This window comes from Myotis myotis, unplaced genomic scaffold (assembly GCF_014108235.1).
Source record: "Myotis myotis isolate mMyoMyo1 unplaced genomic scaffold, mMyoMyo1.p scaffold_m19_p_2, whole genome shotgun sequence".
NCBI classification, from domain to species: Eukaryota; Metazoa; Chordata; class Mammalia; order Chiroptera; family Vespertilionidae; genus Myotis; species Myotis myotis.
The window spans coordinates 125,936,029-125,961,796 of NW_023416324.1; the positions used below are offsets into that span (position 1 = coordinate 125,936,029).

At 38.3% G+C, this 25,768-nt stretch overlaps 1 pseudogene; it reads right to left on the reverse strand.

The window, feature by feature from the left end:
• Positions 1-25,564, reverse strand: part of LOC118675666 — a 132,081-nt pseudogene extending 106,517 nt beyond the window's left edge.
• Positions 25,565-25,768: the final 204 nt, after the last annotated feature.

The window sequence follows — 25,768 nt, forward strand, 5'->3', positions numbered from 1 at the left end:
ACTCTGTAGAGTTTTTTCTTAATACTCTATTGCAAGTATTTTATACAAGACATTAAATAAATAGGATACATTATTTTTTAGTTATACATTTAAAAATATCTTAAAGTTGTCATGGTGTCTTTTAAAATAAAATATGTAACATATGGAAGTGAGATGGGTCCTGGGTTTTATAAGAACACAAAAACAAATGACCTCATAAAAGACAGTTTTGTTTTGTTTTTTTTAAAAAAAAAGGAGCTAAAAAATAAAGTGCTCAACATGAAAGTACATAAGGAAAAAGAACTAACCTGTAGAGAACCAATTAAGAAATGCAGGGAAAATATAAAAACAGTAATAGTTTTTGTTAGCTATTTCAGTCAAAAGAGATAGGAATGCTTTTAAAAATTATATCAGAAAAAGAAAAACACCAATGCAATAATGATATTCAGTAAGATAATTTAACTTAAAATATTTTTCACATATTGACTCAGGCTTTCAGCTCTATATTATTTTAAACCAAGAAGAGGAAACATCTAAAATGGTAGGAGAATTATACAAAAGAATTCAAAAGCAGTCCAATGTGAAATTTTCTACCTGACGATTTCAGTTTCTTTTCTCACAAACATGTCGCAAATTGCCATTTAGGAAGAAAGAGGAATATGTGTACGAAATAAAAATTGTGTAAACACAAATTAATGGTATATCTACCTTAAAATTAATGGTAAATATTTTAAATTTATTATCATTATACATATAATTACCACATGTAATTCTCTTAAAAGTTAAAATACAAAAGATTGTCAATACCAAAATGTTTGAAGAGATCACAAATATTTTGAAGGGCTATAAAAATGAACCATAAAAACAAATGATACATTTTTGGGTCATATTGAGCGTTTTAATGACTCACCTTTGGAATAAGGTCTAGGCTGAATTTTCTAACTTCTTCATAATGAAATAAAAAGAAAATAAGTAGGACATCACTTTAAAACTTAGGTTTTGCTAAACTAGGATCAGTTAAAAACAGAAAATTAATACAATGAACTCTAACCTGGATAAAAGTAAATTAAGGAACCAAATGACAAAATGTGAGAAAATTTATTTGGCTTCATGTGGACTATATGTAAAATCACACATGCAATCCCAATTCTTATTTCAGTTCTATTTCTTGTAAATAAATCTTGAATTTGAATCTGTGGTTCAATAGAGGTGACGGATATACATGGCTTATTAGAATCTAACTTGTGATAATATTTTTTATTTACATGTAGTCTCTTTTAAGGTTGTCCAATCAAAGACAGTAAGGAGTATAAATCCTTTTACTAAAGTTTAAGAGTTCTTCATCCTGTAATCAACACCATTTTTTTCCAAAGGAGAAGTAGAGATATATACATGACCTTAATTAATAAATAAATTATTAAGGTCATATATCTATATCTATATATCTATATCTCTATATCTATATCTATATCTATACCTATACCTATACCTATATCTATATCTATCTATATATTATTGATTTCAGAGAGGAAGAAAAAGGAAGAGAGAGATAGAAACATCAGTGATGAAAGAGAATCATTGATTTGGCTGCTTTCTGCACACCCTACACTGAGAATTGAGCCCATAATCTGGGCATGGACCCTGACTGGGAATTGAACTGTGACTTCTTGGTTCATAGGTTGACGCTCAACCTCTGAGCCACACTGGCCAGGCTTAATAGGAATTTTAAACAGCTTAGTAAATAGAACAAAATATCTGGCTAAATTGTAGTTGTAATAGCTAACATATAATAACTATGCTATGTAGCAAGTGCATCTTTCATATATGAACTAATTTATTTTCACAAGGACACAATGAGATTGATAGCATTACATCCACCTTCATTTAATTTTTTTTTTACTTTTTGTTTTATTGTCTAAAGTTTTACATATGTCTCCTTTTTCCCCAATTGACCACCCCCACCTCCCCTCAGCCATTTCCACCCCAGGCAAGCCTCAGAGTCTGTGTCCATTGGTTATGCTAATATGCATGCATACAATTCCTTTGGTTGCTCTCTAACCTCCTCCCTTCCCTGCCATTTGTCTCTGGATCTATTTTGTTCATCACATTATGTTGATCATTATATCCCACATATGAGTGAGATAGATCATGTGATATTTATCTTTCTCAGACTGGCTTATTTCCCTTCACATAATGCTTTCCAGTTCCATCCATGCTGTTTCAAAAGGTAAAGGTTCCTTCTTTTTATAGTGGCATAGTATTCCTTTGTGTAGAGGTACCACAGTTTTTTAATCCACTCATCTGCCACCCTCATTTTACAAATGGACATTTAAACAGAAATGCTAGTCAGCCTAAGGTAGTCCCTTCAAAGTGGAAAGGCTCAAATGGCCACTTGACCAAAGGCAAATACAAAATATAAATTGAAGCCCAAGCTTGAATTGTGAAAAGAGAATTTCTCCTATCTTACTGAGACAGAATTATCGTCATTCATACATAGAACACAACTTCTGCTGCAAAGTGAATGATGCTGGGATGGCTGGTTGGAGGGATTACTTAAAAGACCTAGAGGCTATCAGCAAGGCAAGCAATTTTGTGAAAAATCATTCATCACCCAGGTTGTCAACAAAGTATCACAGGATCAATTTTAAGGTAAGAAGTGAAGCAATTCCTTATAAATTCACATCTGTACTTTTATTTTGCATTCAAGGAAACCTGGCAGTTTATGGAAATGAGTCTCTCCTCCTTTTTTCCTTCCTCCCCCTCCTCCTGCCTCCTCCCCCACCTTTTCTCCTTCTTCTCCTTCTCCCTCCTCCTCTTCCTCTTCCCCCTCTTTTTTTCCTTCCCCTTTTCCTTCTCCTTCCTCCTCCTCCTCCTCCTCCTCCTCCTCCTCCTCCTCCTCCTCCTCCTTCCCCTTTCCCCTCCTCCTTCTTTCTTTCCTTCTTTCTCTTGTTATCCTTATTTACTTTCTTCTCTCTTTCTGACCCAGAGTAGCTTCCTAAACAAGTATCAAGTTTAAGGAACTTACAACTGGCCTAGAAATTGTAAGTAATGACTGTGAACAATACATAGAGTAGATATTGCTCATCTAATAACACATTATTTCTAATTTATCAGGGTTGAAATGACATTTAGACTATAAATTTCTTACATACTTGCTTAACTATGCTCCAGAATAAAAATAATAATAAGTTGACATTTTAACTATAATAGTTAGTATGAAATGATTAAAGTAGTATGAAATTACCAAAACTATTTTACTAAGGTGACCTTTCTATGGATTAGAAACAGGTACACTTCATACAATAAGTAAAGAATAATCACTTCATACAGGCTATAATAACTTGGCAAATGCATCACTAAACAAGTTTACGGGTGGCTTAGATTTTAGAAAAAATGTAAAACTGCATTAAATATATGTGTATGCCAATGATATGTTTCACTAGTGGGAATTTTTGTTGTTGTTGTTAAATGTTGCTTTTCATTGTTGTTAATTATATTGAAATATGTGAATCAGTTCACCCATGAAAATAAGCACTGAACCATATATCGAGGGTCCAGAAAGAAATCAGGTCAGCCTACTGAAAAGCAGGTAAAGGGCCTCCTGAGGGTAAGGAAGTAGGTGGAATGAAACATTTAATACATGTTGTTTGTCTAAAGCTCTCAATGTTGGCCTTTATAGGAATCTGTGGAGGGATTCTGAGTGTATCTGAAAAAGAGAAACACTAATGCTGTCTTATTTTTAAAAATACTTAAAAGCTAAGAAGGAACAGAGACAGAGGAGAGGCAAAATTGACAATATAAATATAAAGAGCTTCAATGAAAATTTTGCAAATCAAGTTAATATTCTCTCAAATCTCTATTTCCTTTATACCAGACATTAAAACATTATATATACCATATCTTTAAAATAAGATAGCTAAGAGATAAACATAAGATACTTCATTGTTTGGTAGCTACTAAAATTTATCAGAGTATTACCTATTAAAAGTAATCCAAATGCATTTTTATAAAAGCTTATTAAGAATTAGGCATTAAAAATATTATGCCAATGATATAAAAGAGGATCTCAAAAAGTGAATTTCTGTATTTGCAATAGAATACCACCTTTGTTTCCATATAAAGTATTTTATTAACTATATCTAATGGCTAGTCCCACATGCAAGGAACACAAATTCATTGTTTTGAGAAGAGGGAAGGTTTGGATGGGGTTCATGTGGAAAACTAAGTAAGAAGGACTCTAAGCCCAGGCAGGGTACATGATCTTAGGAACTTCACTCAAATTTTTTGGACCTTGTGTGTGTCCTGGAAAGCAGTTAGAGGAAGTGATGGGTGAGGATGACATGAAATGTAAATTAGTAATCCCTATTCTCTATAATATTCCCAGTTCTAAAATAGACTGTCAGATCTGTGATAAGGCCATTCATGAACAAGAACAGGAATATAAATCATGGAAGTTCATAAGTGAAGATCCACCTGTTACCAGAGAAAATAGGTTCCTCAGTGGTGTCGTGGGAATAGAATTTCAGGGACACTCACATAGGAGGAATTTTAAGTATAGTGTCAATAGTTATTAGAGCAAAAAGTGACAGTATTCTCTCCTAGAGACAGAGAAGGCAGGCTGTAGAGCAGTGCCTGCATGGACTCAGGAAAGGAAGCTCCAGAGGACTCTCTGCCCTTTGCTGCTCCCCTGGCACTTCTCATGGAGACCCTTAGAATTCAGGGGAGAAGAAGACAGAAGTACATGCCTGCGAGAAGGAACGGTACGGGTGTCCTCTAAGGAGTCTACGTGCCGGGTTCATTGCCAGTCCTCTGTATGTTTCCTTGGCTTTGGAAAAGAGCGGGCTTTCTTTCAAATGATCCAACTTCTTCCTGGGCTTTTCCAGGTCCTGTGTTTGTGCTCTTCCCCTATCCAGTCTCTTTTTCCCAACTTTTCTCTGGCCTGTGGCTCTCCCCCTTTTATGGTTGCCATTTTGGCTCCTCCTGGCAGGTTTCATAGTTATCCTTCCTCATTTGGCTTCTACTGCATATGCAAATAGAAAGAGGAATTCCTCCTCATTTTCTCCCTCTCTCTCTAAAGTGACTGAAAAGCCATTTTTCCTGTCCAATTGGATGCTTTCCTTTCCCTTCTCTTCCTTTTGTTCTTGAGAGAGAAAGAGAAACATCAATTTGAGAAGGAAACACGGATCAGCCGCCTCCCATATGCACCCTGACTGGGAAGCAAACCCACAAGCCAGGCATTTGCCCTAAACAGGAATTGAACCCACAACCTTTCCATGCAACGGAAGGACACACCAGCCAAAGGAGCCCAGTTGGATGTTTTTGATGCCAGTTACTCCATGGGATGACCGTTCCATTCGTTTCCTCCTCTCTCCTTAACACCTAACCAACTTCCTACTCTAAACACCCACAATCTGTGTGTCTCTAAGAAGTGTAGAATAATTTTTTGGTGACTGTTCCCTTTAATTTATTCCATATCCTATTATTTATATACATAGTAAAATGTAAAACTCCTTTCTCAGAGAAAGAAAGGATTCAATAGTAGAAACAATTCCACATAAAGAAAAATCCACTAGAATTCAAAGTTTTTCCTTGTTTTTAATCAAAGTATGTTTCTCCCTTTAAATACACACCGCGTTAAAAGCAGAAAGTGAATAAGAATTACTCATGTCTAACTTTCAGAAAATACTATCCAAGTGGCAAGTACAATACTCCATAAGCAAAGGAAAACAGGAAAACTAATATAAATAAAAAATGCTTTATTTTTTTTAAACGTATCAGCAGATTGTTGTTTGTGTTGTGTCCCGCTTGTTGCATTTTTACAAACAGGCTCCTAATTTTAAAACAGCATTGTGCTTCACCAGTATCTCAACAGCACAATTTTATGTGACAGATTTATTTGGATTGCTATTTAGATGTAAAATACTTGGAATAGCTCTATCTATTGTTTGGATGAGTTACCCTTATGGACCAGAAATGTATGCTGAAATTGCCAGCTACTGCATAAAATATTTCATTAACATCATGACCTCATTTGTTAGATTGAATTTCAGACTTTTTGCCAAAATTTCCCCACAGATACATTCTATTTTATAAAAATTGAATAAAACCAACATAAAAATGAGTAAGGCAATCCATGTCTATGAAACTCAGAATGGCTCGAATGCAACCATAATTCCATATATTTTACAAATTATAATTAAATTTCTACTTTTATTAGTTTAGGTAACAAAACTATCACACACCTTAATTTTCTTCTAATAGTAATGATTTTGATTTATTCAAATTACATATTCTTAGCTCTTCCTCTTCCTCTCTCTCTCTCTCTCCCTCTCTTTCTAATAAGAAGAATTTATACACAAATAAGTTCATATATATATATATATATATATATATATATATATACACACACACACACACACACATATATGTATACATATCTAATATGACTTTTAGATAATATCTATTATTATTAGTTAAACTTGTATCATAGATAACGAAGGTGCCATGTGCCTGTTTGTAAAACATTGGGGATTCCAGCCTGGCCCAGTGTGGCTCAGTGGTTGAGCATTGACCCATGAACCAGGAGGTCATGGTTCAATTCCCAGTCAGGGCACATACCCAGGTTGTGGGCTCAATCCTCAGTAGGGGGCATGCAGGAGGCAGAAGATCAATGATTCTCTTTCATCATTGATGTTTCTCTCTCTCTCTCCCTCTCTCTTCGTCTCTCTGAAATCAATAAAAAATATATATGTATATATATTTTAAATATATTTTATTGATTTTTTTACAGAGAGGAAAGGAGAGGGATAGAGAGATAGAAACATTGATGAAAGAGAAACATCGATCAGCTGCCTCCTACACACTCCCTACTGGGGATGTGCCCGCAACCAAGATACATGCCCTTGACCGGAATCGAACCTGGGACCCTTGAGTCCGCAGGCTGATGTTCTATCCACTGAGGCAAACCGGTTAGGGCTAAAATATATATTTTTAAAAAATAAATTTAAAATATTAAGATGTTGAGCCTGAGCTGTGTTTGCTACTGATATATCCACACCTATTTGATGAAGTGGAGGATTACTCCCAACAACAGTCATTTTAAAAAGCAGATTGGCCCGAGGGTTCCATGCAGCCAGATTAAGGCATTGAAGGATCCTACAGATAAGAAGATCTTTCAATGCCTTATTCGTATAGCCATCTTATAGCTATTTAAACCTAATGGAGGGAGAAGCTGAAGGAAGCATTTTCCAGGAGGCTTCTATATGATTTAGGGACATGTACTGATTTTTTCACACCTGCCCATGTGTAATGCCAAGGGTCAAAAGAGGCATCCTTAGTACTCTTCTACAAATCAGAAAATAGCCTCAGCACATGGAAGCTTCCTGAGAAAAAGAGGATTAGTATGTGGATAAAACCAAAACCAGTGCTAATGTAATCTGCTGAATGAGGTAATACTCACCAAGAGGAAGAAGATAACTGGCAGATGGAAGTGTACCACGTGGGCGAAGACTTGCCACCATCATATGCATATTTATAAACATATGGGTGTACCTGCCATGCTTCCCACAAATATGTGCATTAGACTATGAGGATGAAATACACCTGCTTAAACCAGGGAAATAGGTAGATTCATCTACAAAATGAATACAGAATAAAAAAAGCAAGAGTGTCAGGGTGTGATATTTTGAGGTATGTAGTGAGGGAGAAGAGAATATGTATAAATGCATGTTCCAATAGCAGAGTAAATGCCAATCACTTTGAAACCCTATAAATGGAGCAATTATCTTTGTATTCTTAAAAAAAAAAAAGTGAGTGACTTAGTAATGCTGTAAGATCCTACTCCTGTTTCATACACAATACATACTAGTATTTAGTCCTACTTCACAGCTTTCCTGTTAATTTTTCTTCTATCCTCCTTCAGTCTGCTGCTTAACTTGATATCCCTTTTTATAGAGACAAACTGTTCCCAATTTTCCAGCCAACATCTGAAGGTTGGGCTACTCTGGCGCATATATATTTAAATGGTTACCTGGGACAATACAGTGGGGCCTTGACTTACAAGTGTCCCGACTAATGAATTTTTCAAGATAAGAGCCGTCTCTCAGCCGATTTTTTGCTTTGAGTTGCAAGCTAAAATTCGGGATAAAAGCCAGCATCAGATACCCCACTGCTAGTTGGCGCAGCGAATGTCACAGTGAACGCCATAACATCAGCCCAGCATCACGTGTCTCACTTGTTCACTTTAAGCGGTTAGTTGAAGCATCAGTGTTGTGCTCGCATTTGTACTTACAGTTATTTTGCAAAACTTTGTTTTCTGGGTGTCCTGAATGGATTAATGGCATTTCAATTCATTGTAATGGTGAAAATTGATTTGACATACGAGTAATTTGAGTTACGAGCTCTGTCACGGAACGAATTAAACTCTTTTTTTTAATTTTTTTTTTTATTATTAGTTAAGGTATTACAAATGTGTCCTCATCCCCCCCATTAACCCCCAACCTCCCCCCCACACACAAACTCATGCTCCCATGCCCCTGCTGTCCATGTCCATTGGTTTGGCTTATAAACATGTATACAAGTCCTTCGGTTGATCTCTTCCCCCCACCCCCACCCTCCCCTACTTTCCTTCTGGGGATTGACAGCCTGATCGCTGTTTCTCAGTCTTTGGGCCTGTCCCTTTTCATCAGTCTATGTTGTTCTCTATAATCCACAAATGAGTGAGATCATGTGGTACTTATCCCTCTCTGACTGGCTTATTTCACTTAGCATAATGCTCTCCAGTTCCATCCATGCTGTTGCAAAAGGCAAGAGTTCCTTTTTTTTTTTACCGCAGCGTAGTATTCCATTGTGTAGATGTACCACAGTTTTCTAATCCACTCATCTGCTGATGGGCACTTAGGCTGTTTCCAAATCTTAGCTATGGTGAATTGTGCTGCTATGAACATAGGGGTGCATATATCCTTTCTGATTGGCGTTTCTGGTCTCTCAGGATATATTCCTAGTAGTGGGATCACTGGGTTAAATGGGAGTTCCATTTTTAGTCTTCTGAGGTAGCTCCATACTGTTCTCCACAGTGGCTGCACCAGTCTGCATTCCCACCAGCAGTGCAGAAGGGTTCCTTTTTCTCCACATCCTCTCCAGCACTTGTCGTTTGTTGATTTGTTGATGATAGCCATTCTGACAGGTGTGAGATGATAACGCATTGTCATTTTGATTTGCATCTCTCATATAATTAGTGACTTTGAGCAGGTTTTCATATGTCTTTCGGCCTTCTGTATGTCCTCTTTCGAAAAGTGTCTATCTAGGTCCGTTGCCCATTTTTTTATTGGAGTGTTTACCTTCCTTTTGTTAAGTTTCATGAGATCCCTGTAAATGTTGGAAATTAAACCCTTATCGGTGGTATCATTGGCAAATATGTTCTCCCATGTAGTGGGTCTTCTTGTTGTTTTGTTGATGGTTTCATTTGCTGTGCAAAAGCTTTTTATTTTGATGTAGTCCCATTTGTTTATTTTCTCTTTAGTTTCCATTGCCCTAGGAGCATTATCAGAGAAGAAATTTCTTCGGCATATGTTTGCGATTTCGCTGCCTGTGGATTCCTCTAGTATTTTTATGGTTTCCCGTCTTACGTTTAAGTCTTTTATCCATTTTGAGTTTATTTTTGTGTATGGTGTGAGTTGGTGATCTAGTTTCATCCTTTTGCATGTATCTGTCCAATTTTCCCAACACCATTTATTGAAAAGACTGTCTTGACTCCATTGTATGCTCTTACCTCCTTTGTCAAATATTAATTGAGCATAGTGGTTTGGGTCGATTTCTGGGGTCTCTATTCTATTCCATTGATCTATATGTCTGTTCTTGTGCCAGTACCAAGCTGTTTTAAGAACAGTGGCTTTGTAATACAGTTTGATATCTGGTATTGAGATCCCACCTACTTTGTTCTTTCTCAGGATTGCTGCAGCTATTCGGGGTCTTTTTTTATTCCAGATGAATTTTTGGAACGTTCGTTCTAGATTTGTGAAATATGCCGTTGGTAATTTAATGGGGATTGCATTGAATCTATAAATTGCTTTGGGTAGTATGGACATTTTGATGATGTTGATTCTACCAATCCATGAACACGGTATATTCTTCCATCTGTTTATGTCTTCCTCTATCTCTTTTTTCAGTGTCCTGTAGTTTTCAGCATATAAGTCTTTTACCTCCTTAGTTAAGTTTATTCCTAGGTATTTTAATTTTTTTGGTGCATTGGTAAATGGGATTGCTTCTGTAGTTTCACTTTCTGTAAGTTCACTATTGGTGTAAAGAAATGCCATGGATTTCTTAGCATTAATTTTGTATCCTGCTACATTGCCGAATTCATTTATTAAGTCTAATAATTTTTTGATGGAGTCTTTAGGGTTCTGTATGTACAGTATCATGTCATCTGCAAATAAGGACAGTTTTACTTCTTCTTTTCCAATCTGGATGCCTTTTATTTCTTCTTCGTGTCTGATCGCAATGGCTAGTACTTCCAGTACTATGTTGAACAGGAGTGGTGAGAGGGGGCATCCCTGTCTTGTTCCTGTTTTTAGGGGGAATGGTTTTAGTTTTTGCCCATTGATTATGATGTTGGCTGTGGGTTTGTCATATATGGCTTTTATTATGTTGAGGTATGATCCATCAATTCCTATCTTGCTGAGAGTTTTTATCAAGAAAGGGTGTTGGATTTTGTCAAATGCTTTTTCCGCATCAATTGATATGACTATGTGTTTTTTTTCTCTCAATTTGTTTATGTGATGTATCACGTTTATTGATTTGCGGATATTGTGCCATCCTTGCATCCCTGGGATAAGTCCTACTTGGTCATGGTGTATGATCTTTTTGATGTACTGCTGGATCCGATTTGCTAGGATTTTGTTGAGGATTTTGGCATCTATGTTCATGAGGGATATTGGTCTGTAATTCTCTTTCATTTTATTGTCTTTATCTGGTTTTGGGATTAGGGTGATGTTGGCTTCAAAGAATGAGCTGGGAAGTGTTCCTTCCTCTTGGATCTTTTGACATAGTCTGAGGATGATAGGTTTTAGGTCTTCCTTGAATGTTTGGTAAAACTCCTCTGTGAAGCCATCTGGCCCCGGGCTTTTGTTTGCTGGAAGCTTTTTGATTACTGCTTCGATTTCCTCCATAGTTATTGGCCTATTGAGATTTTTAGATTCTTCCTGGTTAAGTTTTGGAAGGTTGTATTTATCTAGGAATATGTCCATTTCCTCCAGGTTGTCTAGTGTGTTGGAGTAGAGTTGTTCATAGTATTTTCTAACAATTCTTTGTATTTCTATGGGGTCTGTTGTTATTTCTCCTCTTTCATTTCTGATTTTGTTTATTTGGGTCCTCTCTCTTTGTTTCTTGGTGAGCCTGGCTAGAGGTGTATCAATCTTGTTTATCCTTTCAAAGAACCAGCTCTTGGTTTTGTTGATCTTTTTTATTGTTTTTTTGGTCTCTATGTCGTTTATCTCCGCTATGATCTTTGTTATTTCCTTCCTTCTGCTTACAGTGGGCTTTTTTTGTTGCTCCCTTTCTAATTCTTCGAGTTGTAGAGTTAGGTCATTTATTCTCATTGTTTCTTGTTTCTTGCAGTAGGCTTGTAGAGCTATGAACTTCCCTCTCAAGACTGCTTTTGCTGTGTCCCATAGGTTTTGGATTGTTGTGTTTTCATTGTCATTTGTTGCCATGATGTTTTTTATTTCTTCTTTGATCTCACTGGTGACCCAGTCGTTGTTTAATAGCATGCTATTTAGTCTCCATGTGTTTGATTTTTTTGGATTGTTTTTGTTGTAGTTGATTTCCAGTTTTATGCCTTTGTGGTCTGAGAAGATACTTGATATGATTTCAATTTTCTTGAATTTGAAGAGACTTTGTCTGTGACCCAATATATGGTCTATCTTTGAAGATGACAAATGTGCACCTGAGGAGAATGTATATTCTGTGGCTTTGGGGTGAAATGTTCTGAAGATATCAATGAATTCCATCTGATCTAGTGAGTCATTTAGGATTGATGTTTCTTTGCTGAGTTTCTGTTTAGAGGATTTGTCCAGTGGAGATAATGGGGTGTTAAGGTCCCCTACTATGATTGTATTGCTGTCAATCTCTCCCTTGATCTTCTCCAGAAGATTTCTTACGTATTTGGGTGCTCCTATATTGGGTGCATATATATTTACCAGAGTTATTTCTTCTTGTTGGACTGCTCCCTTTAGTATTATGAAGTGGCCTTCTTGATCTCTTTTTATGTCCTTCACTTTGAGATCTAATTTGTCAGATATAAGTATTGCTACCCCGGCTTTTTTTTCACTTCCATTGGCCTGAAAAACCTTTTTCCATCCCTTCACCATCAGTCTGTGTGCGTCTTTTTTTCTGAGGTCGGTTTCCTGTAGACAGCAGATATATGGGTCATGTTTTCTTATCCACTCATTTACCCTATGCCTTTTGACTGGGGAATTTAATCCATTTACATTTAAAGTTATTATTGATAGAAACTTATTAGTCGCCATTTTTGTTCTTTACCGTTGCGTTCCTTCTTTGTTTCCTGTTTTTTCTATTTACAGCAGACCCTTTAGCATTTCTTGCATTGCTGGTTTGGTTGTAATAAACTCCTGTAGACCGTTTTTGTCTGTGAAGCTCCTGATTTGACCCTCAATTTTTATTGATAGCCTCGCTGGGTATAGTATTCTTGGATTCAGACCGTTCCTTTGCATGACTTTGTATATTTCATTCCATTCCCTTCTTGCCTGATGTGTTTCTGTTGAGAAATCGGTCGCTAGTCTGATGGGGGATCCTTTGTAGGTAACTTTCTGTCTCTCTCTGGCTGCTTTTAAGATTCTTGCTTTGTCGTTGGTGTTTGCCAATTTAATTATTATGTGCCTTGGTGTCGGTCTTTTCGGGTTCATTTTGTTTGGGACTCTGTGAGCTTCTTGGATTTGTGTGAGTTTTTTCCTCCCTATATCAGGGAAATTTTCTGTTACTATTTTTTCAAACAGGTTTTCTATTCCTTGCTCAGTTTCCTCTCCTTCTGGCACCCCTATTATTCGGATGTTGTTTCGTTTAGCATTGTCCCAGAGTTCTCTAAGGCTCTCCTCCTGCTTTTTAATTTTTTTTTCTAGAAGCTGTTCTGTTTGGGTATTTTTTTCTACCTTGTCTTCTAGCTCGCTGATGCGGTCCTCTGCTTCTTCTAGTCTACTGTTGATGCTTTCTATTGAGTTATTTATGGCAGTGATGTCGTTTTTCATTTCTTCTTGGTTTCTCTTCATTTCCTCTTGGTTCTTCTTCATTTCCTCTTGGTTCCTACACATATTGTTGAATTGGTCTTCCATTCTTTTCATCCACCTTATGGCCATTACTCTGAATTCTTTCTCTGACAGGTTGCTTGCCTCCATTGCCTCCATTTTGTTTACTTCCTTTTCTGATGATGCCTGTTTTTCTTTCATATTTGGGTTGGTTTTTTGTTTCACCATGATTTCTCTTCTCAAGGTGTTTGGTTATGTAGTTCTCTCTCTGCTTTAGGGGATCTCCAACCTTTCTGTGAGAAGAAGCAGTGCTCGTCTGAGTTCACGCAGTCACGCTGCTTGCGATCCCTTGTTTCCAGGTTAGCAGCTGGTCTCTGGATGCCGCCAACAACCACCCAAGATGGCGCAGTCTCCGCTGCTTAGCTGGCGCACCACGAGAGGCTTCAGCCGCAGTCTCCAACCGTCCTTTTTTTTTTTTCCTGGGGGTTCTCAGTCTTTCCTAGCTGCAGACAGTCTCTCAGCTGAAAATCCTCTGCCTATTCAGGCTGCATGTTACCCGTTTCAGCTGCTCACCCTTATCTGCTCCAGGACAAGGCACAGGACATGTCCGTTTATACCTCCGCCTTTTTTGTCCAACCCACGAATTAAACTCTTAAGTCAAGGCCCCACTGTATCAGTAAGAGAGGAGGGAGGTCGGGGAAGAAAGCTCCAGGGCAAGGTTGAGACAGATCTTACATTTTTATTCAATAACAGAGTTTTCTAAAGGAGTTTTCAGTCTGCCAATGCATCATAAATAAATTGTCTCTATTTACAAAATTAATTAAATAATTAATTAATTAATATGTGGTCTTGCTGAGGTAGGTAATATGAGATATCCATGTAGTTTCTGGTATTTAGAAGGAGACCTAGGGTCCCCAGGGTACATAGCTTTAGGAATGGCCAAGATATCAAGCTGCCTAGACTGACCTTCTTCACCATCAGTACCCATTACTTGAATTTCATCTTCTATCATCCTCATAACCTGTTTATCTTACCTCTGTTGCATTCTATCCTTCTAAATTAATTGCATTTGCAGTGATACATTCAGAGCCCTCAGACCATTTTTCAAGCCTGAGGTTATTTAGTAATACTAGACTGTAAATGCTTCCCAACAAAACTAAGCTATGCTGCTTTTTATTCTCCATTTTAGTCTTGATTTTTCTTTACCAGTGACTTGACCACAATTTTTTTTTCATATTATTAAAATTTTTGCAATATATTTTGTTTAAGAGGCCATTGCATTTGTTACATAGCCAGATCCCTAGTAAGCACATAGACACTTAGAGAGTACAAATGTGTAGCAGGTAATTCCCAAGCAATCTCACATCTAATCTAATAAAAAAGAAACATGCAAATTGACCGCACCTCTGCTACACCCCAAGCCACACCCACCAGCCAATCAGAGCGACTATATGCAAATTAACCCAACCAAGATGTCGGCCGCAGCCATGGAGCTGGAGCAAGCAGGAGGCTTGGTTGCCCCAGCAATGGAGGAAGCCAAGCTTCCCATCTGCCCTGGCTGGCTGTGGCATCTGCTAAAGGCAACAAAGTTTCAATATAGAAGAAAAATAAATCCCGGATACCTGCTTCCAGCCAGCCTCCACTGGGAGCTTGGGTGGCTGGGGGGCTGTGGCCAGCCTGCAAACAGCCATCAGCCCCTCACCCAGGCTGGCCCGTCACCTCAATGAGGGCCCCCACATGAAGGGGCTGTGGTCAGCCTGCAAACAGTCTTCAGCCCCTCACCCAGGCTGCCCAGGCACCCCAGGAGGGACCCCTAACCTGAAGGGGCTATGGCCAGCCAGCAAACACCCATCAGCCACTCACCCAGGCTGCCCAGGCATCCCAGTGGGAACCCCCACCTTGAAGGGGGTGTGGCCAGTCTGAAAACAGCCCTCAGCCCCTGACCCAGGCTGGCCAGGCACCCTAGCAGAACCCCCACCCTGATCCAGGGCACCCTTCAGGGCAAACCAGCCAGCCCCGACCCGTGCACCAGGACTCTATCCTATATAATAAAAGGGTAATATGCAAATTGACCCTAACTGCAGAACGACTGGGAATGACTGGTCAGTATTACACACACTGACCACCAGGGGGCAGACGCTCAATGCAGGAGTTGTCCCCTGGTGGTCAGTGTGCTCCCACAGGGGGGGCTCTGCTCAGCCACAAGCCAGGCTGATGGCTGCCAGTACAGCGGTGGTGGTGGGAGCCTCCCCTGCCTCCTCAGAACCACTAAGGATGTCCGACTGCAGCTTAGGCCTACTCCCCTGGCAAGTGGACATCCCCCGAGGGCTGCCGGGCTTCCAGATGTCTGACTGCCACCTTAGGCCCAATCCCCTGGGGAGCAGGCCTAAACCAGCAGGGTGGACATCCCCTGAGGGGTCCCAGACTGCGAGAGGGCACAGGTCGGGCTGAGGAAACCCACACCCCCCAGTGCACAAATTTATGTGCACCGGGCCTCTGGTACTTAATATTTAAAAACCTCCCTGGCCCTTTCCACCTCTTAGTCTGAAATATCCTTTTCTTACTCTATTTGAAGCGCAATTCCAATTTTCTGCACCTGGAACTCTGGTCCTGAACTCTTCCCAGTCATTTGTTGTGTATGGTATATACCTGATCATCACAAATAGCAATGATTCTTGGTAGTTATCCCAGAAGAGTCCCAGTCACCAGCTATCTGCTTGGGTGTCTTATCCAGCCTGAGCTCATTAGTCATGGACCAACATTTTATCTAAAAATTTGATTTGTTTTTCATTGAAAAATTTTTGTCAGAAGATATGAATTTAAACAGCAGCCTTCATGCCCCAAACTTTACTGACATTTCCTTAGGAATCTTTGGCAAAAACCTTGTGAAAAAAAATATATTTGGTGTTGCTTGGTCCCACTTTTCCATTTCCAACATTTAATCCTAAATGCTTCACTTCCCCAGAAGATCTGGTGCCAAGACCACCATTCACCACAATCTGACCTTCACCTTCCATCTGTATCCTCTTTTCCACACAAAATCTTTGTACTAAGAGATTTGCTGTCCTGTCATAATTACAAGGATTTAATTTAGGCAACCTCCATGTTGTACTCTGTTTCAAAGTTGCAAGACAAGAGATAATGCAATATCAGTAATGGAATCTTTTCATTTAATGAGAAGAATGAGCATGGCTATCTTCTAGGGGTGGGAAGGTGATAGTGCAATCAAACTTCCTTCAACCAGATTGTGCCATAAATTCTGTAGGTTTGTAACTGAATTTGGGTTAGTGCAAGGTGGGGGAATATTGTATTGTGGCTCCTAAGTCCAGGTATCTTAGATGTTGTCACAAGGAGTTACCTAGGAAAAATTAAGGAGATAGTGTATATGCAATGAAGCTGAAAGCATCAACAGGGATTATATGTCAGAGAGTCATGTATTCCATCCTAAGAAGTTTGGCATAACCTTTAAGAAAACAGGAACTGCCAGGCCAGTGTGGCTCAGGGGTTGAATGTTGACCTATGAATCAGGAGGTCACAGTTTGATTCCTTGTCAGGGCATATGCCAGGGTTTTGGGCTCAATCCCCAGTAGAGGGCATGCAGGAGGCAGTCAATCAACGATTCTCTCTCATCATTGATGTTTCTATCTCTTCCTCTCTGAAGTCAATAAAAAATATAATGGGGGGGAAAAAAAACAGGAACCATTTAAAGATTTTAAGTACTTAAAGTCAGATTTAATTTTTACTTTTTACAGAGTGATTTTTCTTATAACATTATGGAGGATTAAGACAGGGAGGACAGGGTATTATGATCAAAATTATAGTGGGGAGGAAGTCATTGGCAATAGTCCAGAAGAGAGATATTAAAAATAGTAGAGAGTGAGTACAGAATAACATTTAGAACTATTTAGTGAACATAAGGAATATAGTGAGGTCATAAATTAAATTTAGTTAATAAAGACATATTTTTAATTAAATATACTGAAGTGCTATTATAATATTCTGTCTCTTTAAAACTTCCTTCCCATGCTGGAGATAAATTGAACTAGGGATGGGAATGAAGAAAACTTGGCTGGTACTCTAATATTCAGGCAAATAGTGAACATGCTGTGTGCAAGTGGAGTGAGATCTGTGTTTATTCAATATTTTCTCAAATGTCTGTCAGCTAGGCCCACTGGGCATAGTGTAGATAAATTATAAAAATGAATTTTGGCTATCTCAAAATAAGAAGTTATTTCATCTTTCAATTGTTACACATACAGAAAAAAATAAGAAATGTGCTTCTCAATATTAAAGGATATACTTATGTGAACGTCATAATACTTTTCTTTCCATTGCTTTTTAATAATACGTTTTAGAAAGAAATGGCACACATGTGATTTCAATATAGAGTAATTTTTGCAATGCCAACCAAAATTTGGCAAAAGACATGAGGGAAGTGTCTTACATAAAAGAAAAACACTGGAGTCAGAAGTTTTAAAAGAACAACATACCTAAATCTTTATTTGCTATCAAGTAAGCTGATTAAAAAAATAAATAAATAAAATAAAATAATAAAACATTCAAAATGTTCTGAATCATCTAAACTTATCTTTAATTTAAATTGCTCATTGATTTCTACCAAAGCTAAAAGCTTTTAGACAAATGAAAAAATCCTTATGAATATGTTGAATTTCACCAATCATAAGGCACACTAGAAACTTTAAGAAAAATTTAAGTGTGTGAGTTATCTGCTGATTTTGCTTTTGTTACCTCTTGAAATTATTAAGGGATATTTTGAAATAAGATCCTGAGATACCTTTAATGCAACTAACCTTTAAAATACTTTCTCATGAGTGTGGCAGAGTATGCTTCTGCAGTACTAGTATTCATCAAATTTAGTGTGTGATGAGACTGCCTATTCAACTTCTATCTATAGACAAATTTTAGATAAAGTGCAGGACATCTTTCTTTACTGATCATTCCTCCTCCGTTATTGCTGAATACATAATCTCTTAGTTATACATACCAAATAACAAGAGACGATCATGCAATGATATCCAATTTACATAGAAATTATATCCATTCTTTACTTTGAGATCCCATTTATCTAGGTATTACTTTGCATTACAAAATCTAGACATGCAAGTTAACTCTCACTGAATAGCTCCCACCCTGAACCTCCAGAGAGAGCAGCAACCATTTGCGTAGTCTACAATTGTCACCTCCAACCCCCAGGAACAGTTTTTATCACAGAATTCATTTTCACTGTCTTTGCAAGGATATGCGATCGCTTGAATTGCTGGCTGCAGGGGATCTCAGTAATTTTTCTCACACAGTGGCCCTGCAAAATTCACCCTCTACATGGGAAGATGTCTCAAAAACTGAAGGGGTAACAAGGATTTCAAACTCTCACAGGGAAGAAACTATTTGTGCTTAATTGTGTTTTGGTTTGTGCTATAATAGAAATAATCTCTAATGCTATGAGATATGTACACAATAAATAGGTTTTCAGAATGATTAAACACTTTAGCCTCACTTCAACTAGTATTTTTAAAAGCCATTTGTTTGGGGCATAGTAGAAAATCAGGCAAATATTTATGAAATCCTTTTATTCTAGTGCTGCTATTATGAGTATCTTCAATAATCTCATCTTTCCTAAAGAGTATGTTATCTTATGTTTTTGAAGTAACAACTAGAAAACAATACATGCATGTTATAAATTATTCATTTTAAAAATGTATAAATAGCATGTTAATTATGACTCATTTTAATTGTTATTATTTTTTATTAATACCAAGTATTTTTGGTTTCCTATAGGTGACCTGAGTATTTATTTTCCCATATTTTTCTAAAAAAATAAAAATAAAAGAATCCCAGATTATTTTAATAAAAATGACTGACAACAGCCCTGTCTAGGTGGCTCAGTTTATTGGAATGTCATCCCATATACCAAAAGCATTTTTTGTTTGTTTGTTTGTTTAATTTCTTTATTGGTTAAGGTATTACAAATGTGTCCTCATCCCCCCATTAACCCTCAACTTCCCCCGCCACCACTCATGCTCTCATCCCCCTGTTGTCCATGTCCATTGGTTTGGCTTATATGCATGCATACAAGTCCTTTGGTTGATCCCTTCCCCTTACCCCACCCTCCCCTACTTTCCCTCTGGGGATTGCTAGTCTGATCGCTGTTTCTCTGTCTTTGGATCTGTCCCTGTTCATCAGTCTATGTTGTTCTCTATATTCCACAAATGAGTGAGATCACGTGGTATTTATCTTTCTCTGACTGGCTTATTTCACTTAGCATAATGCTCTCCAGTTCCATCCATGCTGTATCAAATGGCAAGAATTCCTTCTTTTTTTACGGCAGCGTAGTATTCCATTGTGTAGATGTACCACAGTTTTATAATCTACTCATCTGCTGATGGGTACTTGGCTGTTTCCAAATCTTAGCTATGGTGAATTGTGCTGCTATAAACATAGGGGTGCATATATCCTTTCTGATTGGTGTTTCTGGTTTCTTGGGATATATTTCTAGAAGTGGGATCACTGGGTCAAATGGGAGTTCCATTTTTAGTTTTTTGAGGAAACTCCATATTGTTCTCCACAGTGGCTGCACCAGTCTGCATTCCCACCAGCAGTGCAGAAAGTTTCCTTTTTCTCCACATCCTCTCCAACACTTGTTGTTTGTTGATTTGTTGATGATAGCTATTCTGACAGGTGTCAGATGATACCGCATTGTCATTTTGATTTGCATCTCTCGTATAATTAGTGACTTTGAGCATGTTTTCATATGTCTTTTGGCCTTCTGTATGTCCTCTTTCAAAAAGTGTCTATTTAGGTCCATTGCCCATTTTTTGATTGGATTGTTTATCTTCCTTTTCTTAAGTTGCACGAGTTCCCCATAAATGTTGGAGATTAAACCCTTATCAGTGATATCATTGGCAAATATGTTCTCCCATTCACTGGGCTTTCTTGTTTTGTTGATGGTTTCCTTTGCTGTGCAAAAGCTTTTTATTTTGAGATAGTTCCATTTATTTATTTTCTCTTTAGTTTCCATTGCCCTAGGAGCAGTATCAGAGAAGAAATTCCTTCGGCATATGTTTGTGATTTCGTTGCCTGTGGATTCCTCTAGTATTTTTATGGTTTCCCGTCTTACGTTTAAGTCTTTTATCCATTTTGACTTTATTTTTGTGTATGGTGTGAGTTGGTGGTCTAGTTTCATCTTTTTGCATGTATCTGTCCAATTTTCCCAGCACCATTTATTGAAGAGACTGTCTTGACTCCATTGTATGCTCTTGCCTCCTTTGTCGAATATTAATTGTTTTGAGTTTGATTCCTTTTCAGGGCACATACCTAGGTTATGGTGCGCAGGAGGCAACCAATTGTCTCTCTCTCTCTCTCATTCTCTTCTTTTTCCTCTCTTTAAGATCAGTGAAACATAGCCTCAGGTGAGGATTTAAAAAAAAAAAAAAAAGAATGACTGTGGGAAGCCACCGCTTGCCAATACTGTCAGTGCACCAAGGAATGCAGAAGGCCAATGGGCCTTGGGTGTTAGCAGGACTAATGCTAAGCACCAATTGTTGAGATAGTGGTGGTTCAAGGCAATTCTCTAACCAACCTGATAATCCTTTTACTGTTTACCAAACTGTACCTTTGATATGCCTGTATACATTGCTAGAGGGCAAGATGTGTACCTAAGATTGAATAAAAAGCATACTGGGACCCAGTTTCGGGAGTGCCTCTTCAAAAAAGAGGTCTCCACCTGGTCCCCATGACTTCTAAATTCATATTTCTGGTATAGCATTTTCATTTGTGCATCAGCCCCTCTTTAGATCCTGAACCCCCGCCGCGAAAGTCATGGCAACTGATAACATAAAGATTTTCATTTTGAAGAATTTGTTAAAGAGTCAGTTTAACTCCAATAAAGATACTCCAAAGCATGAACCAAAAAGTAGACTGGAAATCATCTGTGGACAGGAAAGATATTAATTTAAATATATAAACTTTGCATTTTTAAAACATGATAAAGTGTTACTGGTTGTGGAAAAAATTAAGGTGAAGTTGTTCTTGAAAAGATCACTTTTTCTAATTAATTACCTGATAATTTACTAACTAAAAAAATATATAAAAATCATTATTTTCTTATCCCTATCAACATTTCTTCATCTTTATTTTGGTAATTATAGAATAAGTTTCTGCCTCAGTAAAAAAAAAAAATCAAATTACAGTGGTTTAGCACAACAAAGATTTACTTCATCATGCTACTTATCCATCACAGTCTCCCTGGAGGTTCTACTCCCATTGTCACAAAGGAAACTAGGCTGACATAGCTTCACCTTATATCTGCACCTTCTGAAACATCTAGTCACCTAGATCTATGCATCGGGAGAATAACTGAGAGGTTTGCCAGATCTTTTTGCTTTGGCCTGAAATTGATACATATCATTCTGTTCACAACTCATTGCCAGAACTTATTACATCTTGACCCCCAGTTGATCACATGAATGTTGGAAAATATGATGAGGTTATGAATGTTTGTTGACCATCCCATTTCTGACATAAAAATTAAGAAGGAAAAGATAGGACCAGGTATAACATGTCCCTTCATTTCTAACATTCTGTTATCTTAATTTTCATATCAACTTATGCCCACCTTTATTGGTTTATAAATCCCAGAAATTCTGTCACAGATTGTTAGCTTTTGCACATATCTCCATATTCATTCATGAGGCAATTTACTGGCATCACACTCATCCACCCACACTGATCCATTTATTCACACATCCACATTCACTTTTCATAACCTGAATTTTTAGAAACATGGATTTTTATTCTTCTCTTCCACAGTGCTATCCTTGCTTTATAATAAAATGTCTTTTAAGTTCTGAATCACAGATCATTAAATTTTAAGAATAATAAGATAATTTTAGTAAAAAATAATATATGTATATTATACATTGATTTATTAGTTTGTGACTCTTTAAGGAATAATTTGGTTTTCTTTATTTCTCTCATTCTTCATAACATTTTATGTGAATATTAGAGGGCCAGAGTATGGATTCATGCACCAGAGGGGTCCCTCAGCCTGGCCTTCACCCTCTCACAATCTGGGACCCCTTGGGGGGTGTCAGAAAGAAGGTTTTGGCCTGATCCCCGCAGGTCAGGCTGAGGAACCCCACCAGTGCATGAATTCATTCATTGGGCCTCTGGTATGCATATTAGATCTTTGGTTAATCTCTTCCCGCCCTCCTCCCACTCCCTTTCCCTCTGAGATTCATCAGTCTGTTCCATGTTTCCATGCCTGTGTTTTCTGCTGCTACGTTGAGCATCTGCCCCTTGATGGTCTGTGTGCATCATAGCTACTTGCTGGTCAGCCGGTCGCTTAGGCTTTTATATATATAAAATAAAATTCTATTTGTGACTTATAATGTTATATTTATGAGATTGAAAGATTAACGTATGTCCATATTCCGCCTTAAATATGCTTCACAGTAAAGGCAAGTAGTGAGTAGTATATTAAATTACTTGCTTCTATTGTTCTATTGCCAGCCAGTGTTTATTTTACTTTTTTTTCCCAATTAATCAACCTTTCCTGTATTTTAGGATTATTAGCTTGGAAGGACAATTCTTCTTTTTCAGAAGTAAAATGATGTGCCCAGAGACAACAGCTAAGGGTTATCATAAGTAATCATATTTTCATTAGGTGGCCCAGTGTCATTGCACAGATGATTGTCCTCAGCTGTTACTCTCACTGTCCCTTCCTCTATAGGTGGTTTTTCTTCCACAGAACATTTAAAAAAATTATAACTGACTTCTATGCTGTTATATAGTTTCCTAATATTAGGAGATTTGGAAAAAATAAACTTTCTATGATATGTAAAAAATAACATGAATTCTTACATCAAGTCTCTTTGTTTAAACTAGGTATTAATAATGAGGTAGTTTTTTTTTTTTTTTAATATGTTTTATTGATTTTTCACAGAGAAGAAGGGAGAGAGATAGAGAGCCAGAAACATCGATGAGAGAGAAACATCGATCAGCTGCCTCCTGCACATCTCCCACTGGGGATGTGCCCGCAACCCAGGTACACGCCCCTGACCGGAATCAAACCTGGGACCCCTCAGTCCGCAGGCCGACGCTCTATCCACTGAGCCAAACCGGTTCCGGCAATGAGGTAGTTTTATGGCAGATCTAACTTTGAACATTTTGGAAACAAGAGCAGTAGCTTATTATTAATTTTATAAAGAGAACTTTATTCGGTGATCACATATATTAAGTATTATGTTTTCATATATATAAAACATTGATATTAATAATATTAAACTATATTATGTAATAATTTGTTGCATATTGATTGTGACCAAAGTAACTGAGCAAGACTCCTATAGCCAGACAGATTCATTATCCATGTCCAGGTAAGTTGGCTTAAAGTCACACAGTTTTAAAATACTCATTAAGACAAAATTATTTTACTTATATTGATTTTATGATATTCTGGAAATATTTTTTTGTTTTCTATGTCTATGTTACATTTAAATATTGTAAAATAAATATTCAACTTTAAAAGTGAAAACATTTGCATATTACAATAAAAATGAAAAGGAGAAATTATAATTTTTTTTCACCTCTTGAGTTTCCTCAGAGAAAAACCATGAGGTAAAAAAAATGAGGCCCGTGGCCCGGCAGGTGTTGCTCAGTGGTTGAGTGTTGACCTATGAACCAGGAGGACACTGTTTGATTCCAGGGCAGGGCACATGCCCGGATTGTGGGCTTGGTCCCCAGTAGGGTGTGTGCAGGAAGCAGCTGATCAGTGATTCTTCTCTCACATCATTGATGTTTCTATCTCTCTCTCTCTCTTCCCCTTTGAAGTCAATAAAAGTATATTTTTAAAAAAGAATGAGGAGAGTGAACTCAATAAGCAAATATTTATTATATGAAAAAAACTATAATTTTTCTATTTTTGGCATATTCAAGCAAATTATAATTATGAAGTTTTAATAGTGGTTTTGAATCTTTTGGGACTGATTTGTAAAGGATTTCCATTCTAGAGCCAACAGAGAAATCTATGGACAATTAATTCAAATCCTGTTCCTACTTAGGTATGCAGGAATAAAAATTAGATAATATAATTGAATGTGCTATTATTATCACACCAGGAGCATTTAAGAATATGCTTGAGCCCTAACCAGTTTGGCTCAGTGGACAGAGTGTTGGCCTGCTGACTGAAAGGTCCCGGTTCCGGTCAAGGGCACATGCCCAGGCTGTGTACTCTATCCCAGTGGGGGGAAGGGGGGTTTAGGAGGCAGAAGATTAATGATTCTCTCTCAACATTGATGTTTCTATCTCTCCCTGTCCCTTCTTCTCGGAAATAAATATAAATATACATAGATATATGGATAGATTATAGATTAGATAGAGATAGAGATAGAGATATCTATAATAATAAAAGCATAATATGCTATATTAGACTGGACGTCCTTCTGGATGTCCTTCCAGACAACCTTCCTGACAAAGCCGGGGCTGCAATGGAAGCCCAGGTCCCGGGTGCCAGAGGGAAGCTGATGCTGGCAGCCAGGGGAAGGAAGGCCTACTGTTGCACGAATTTCATGTATCGGGCCTCTAGTAGATAGATAATATGTTTGAAACTTTTTTCTACTTATAGGTGAACTGAACTAAAGATTTATTTCAATTGCTTTATGTCTTCTCACTTGTACTATAGCTAATGAGCTTTTAAAATATGTATATACTAGGAGCCCAGTGCATAAATTTGTGCACCTTGAAAGGAACTGTGGGCCATAAGGCTGCGGTGGGCACAGGGATGGGATTTGGCCCATCTTCCACACCCCACCTGGCCCCTCCTGCCATGGCCCCTGGTCCCCTGTCTGTAGGCAGCCTCACTCCCACCACCACTGCTCCCACCCCCTGACAGTGCCAGCCCCATTCACACCTGCCGACAGCATGGAACAATTGGGGCCAGTGCCAGCAGTGGGTGTGAGCGAGGCTGGCACCTTCAGTGGGTGTGAGTGGTGGCTGCTGCCCCAATTACCCCTCAGGAGCAGCGGGAGGTGGAGAAGCCCTCAGGGGCGAATGGGAATGGGGCTGGCAGCCACTGCTCACACTTGCTGAAGGTGCCGAGTGATTGAGACCAGCGCTGGCAGTGAGTGTGAGTACCAGGAAGGACCACGGAATGCAGGAACAAAGAATTTCCAGTAACCACCAGAGGCTCACCCTGATGACAGCGACCGGCGCCCTGCCTTGGTCTGCTGCCCTCACTCACCTGCTCCACTATCCTGGTGCGGCCGACTCCCACCATGTTCCACACTCTGCTGCCTGCTAGCATTGCCCATCATGTTCCGCGCCCGCCCCCTGGTGGTCATAGCGACCAGTTGTTTGGTTGTTCTGCCATTAAGTCTATTTGCATATTAGGGTTTTATATATATACTAGAGGCCTGGTGCACAAAAATGTGTGCACTCGGGGGGGGGGGGGTGTCCCTCAGACTGGCCTGCACCCAGTCACAGTCCAAGACCCCTTGGGGGATGTCCACCTGTCGACT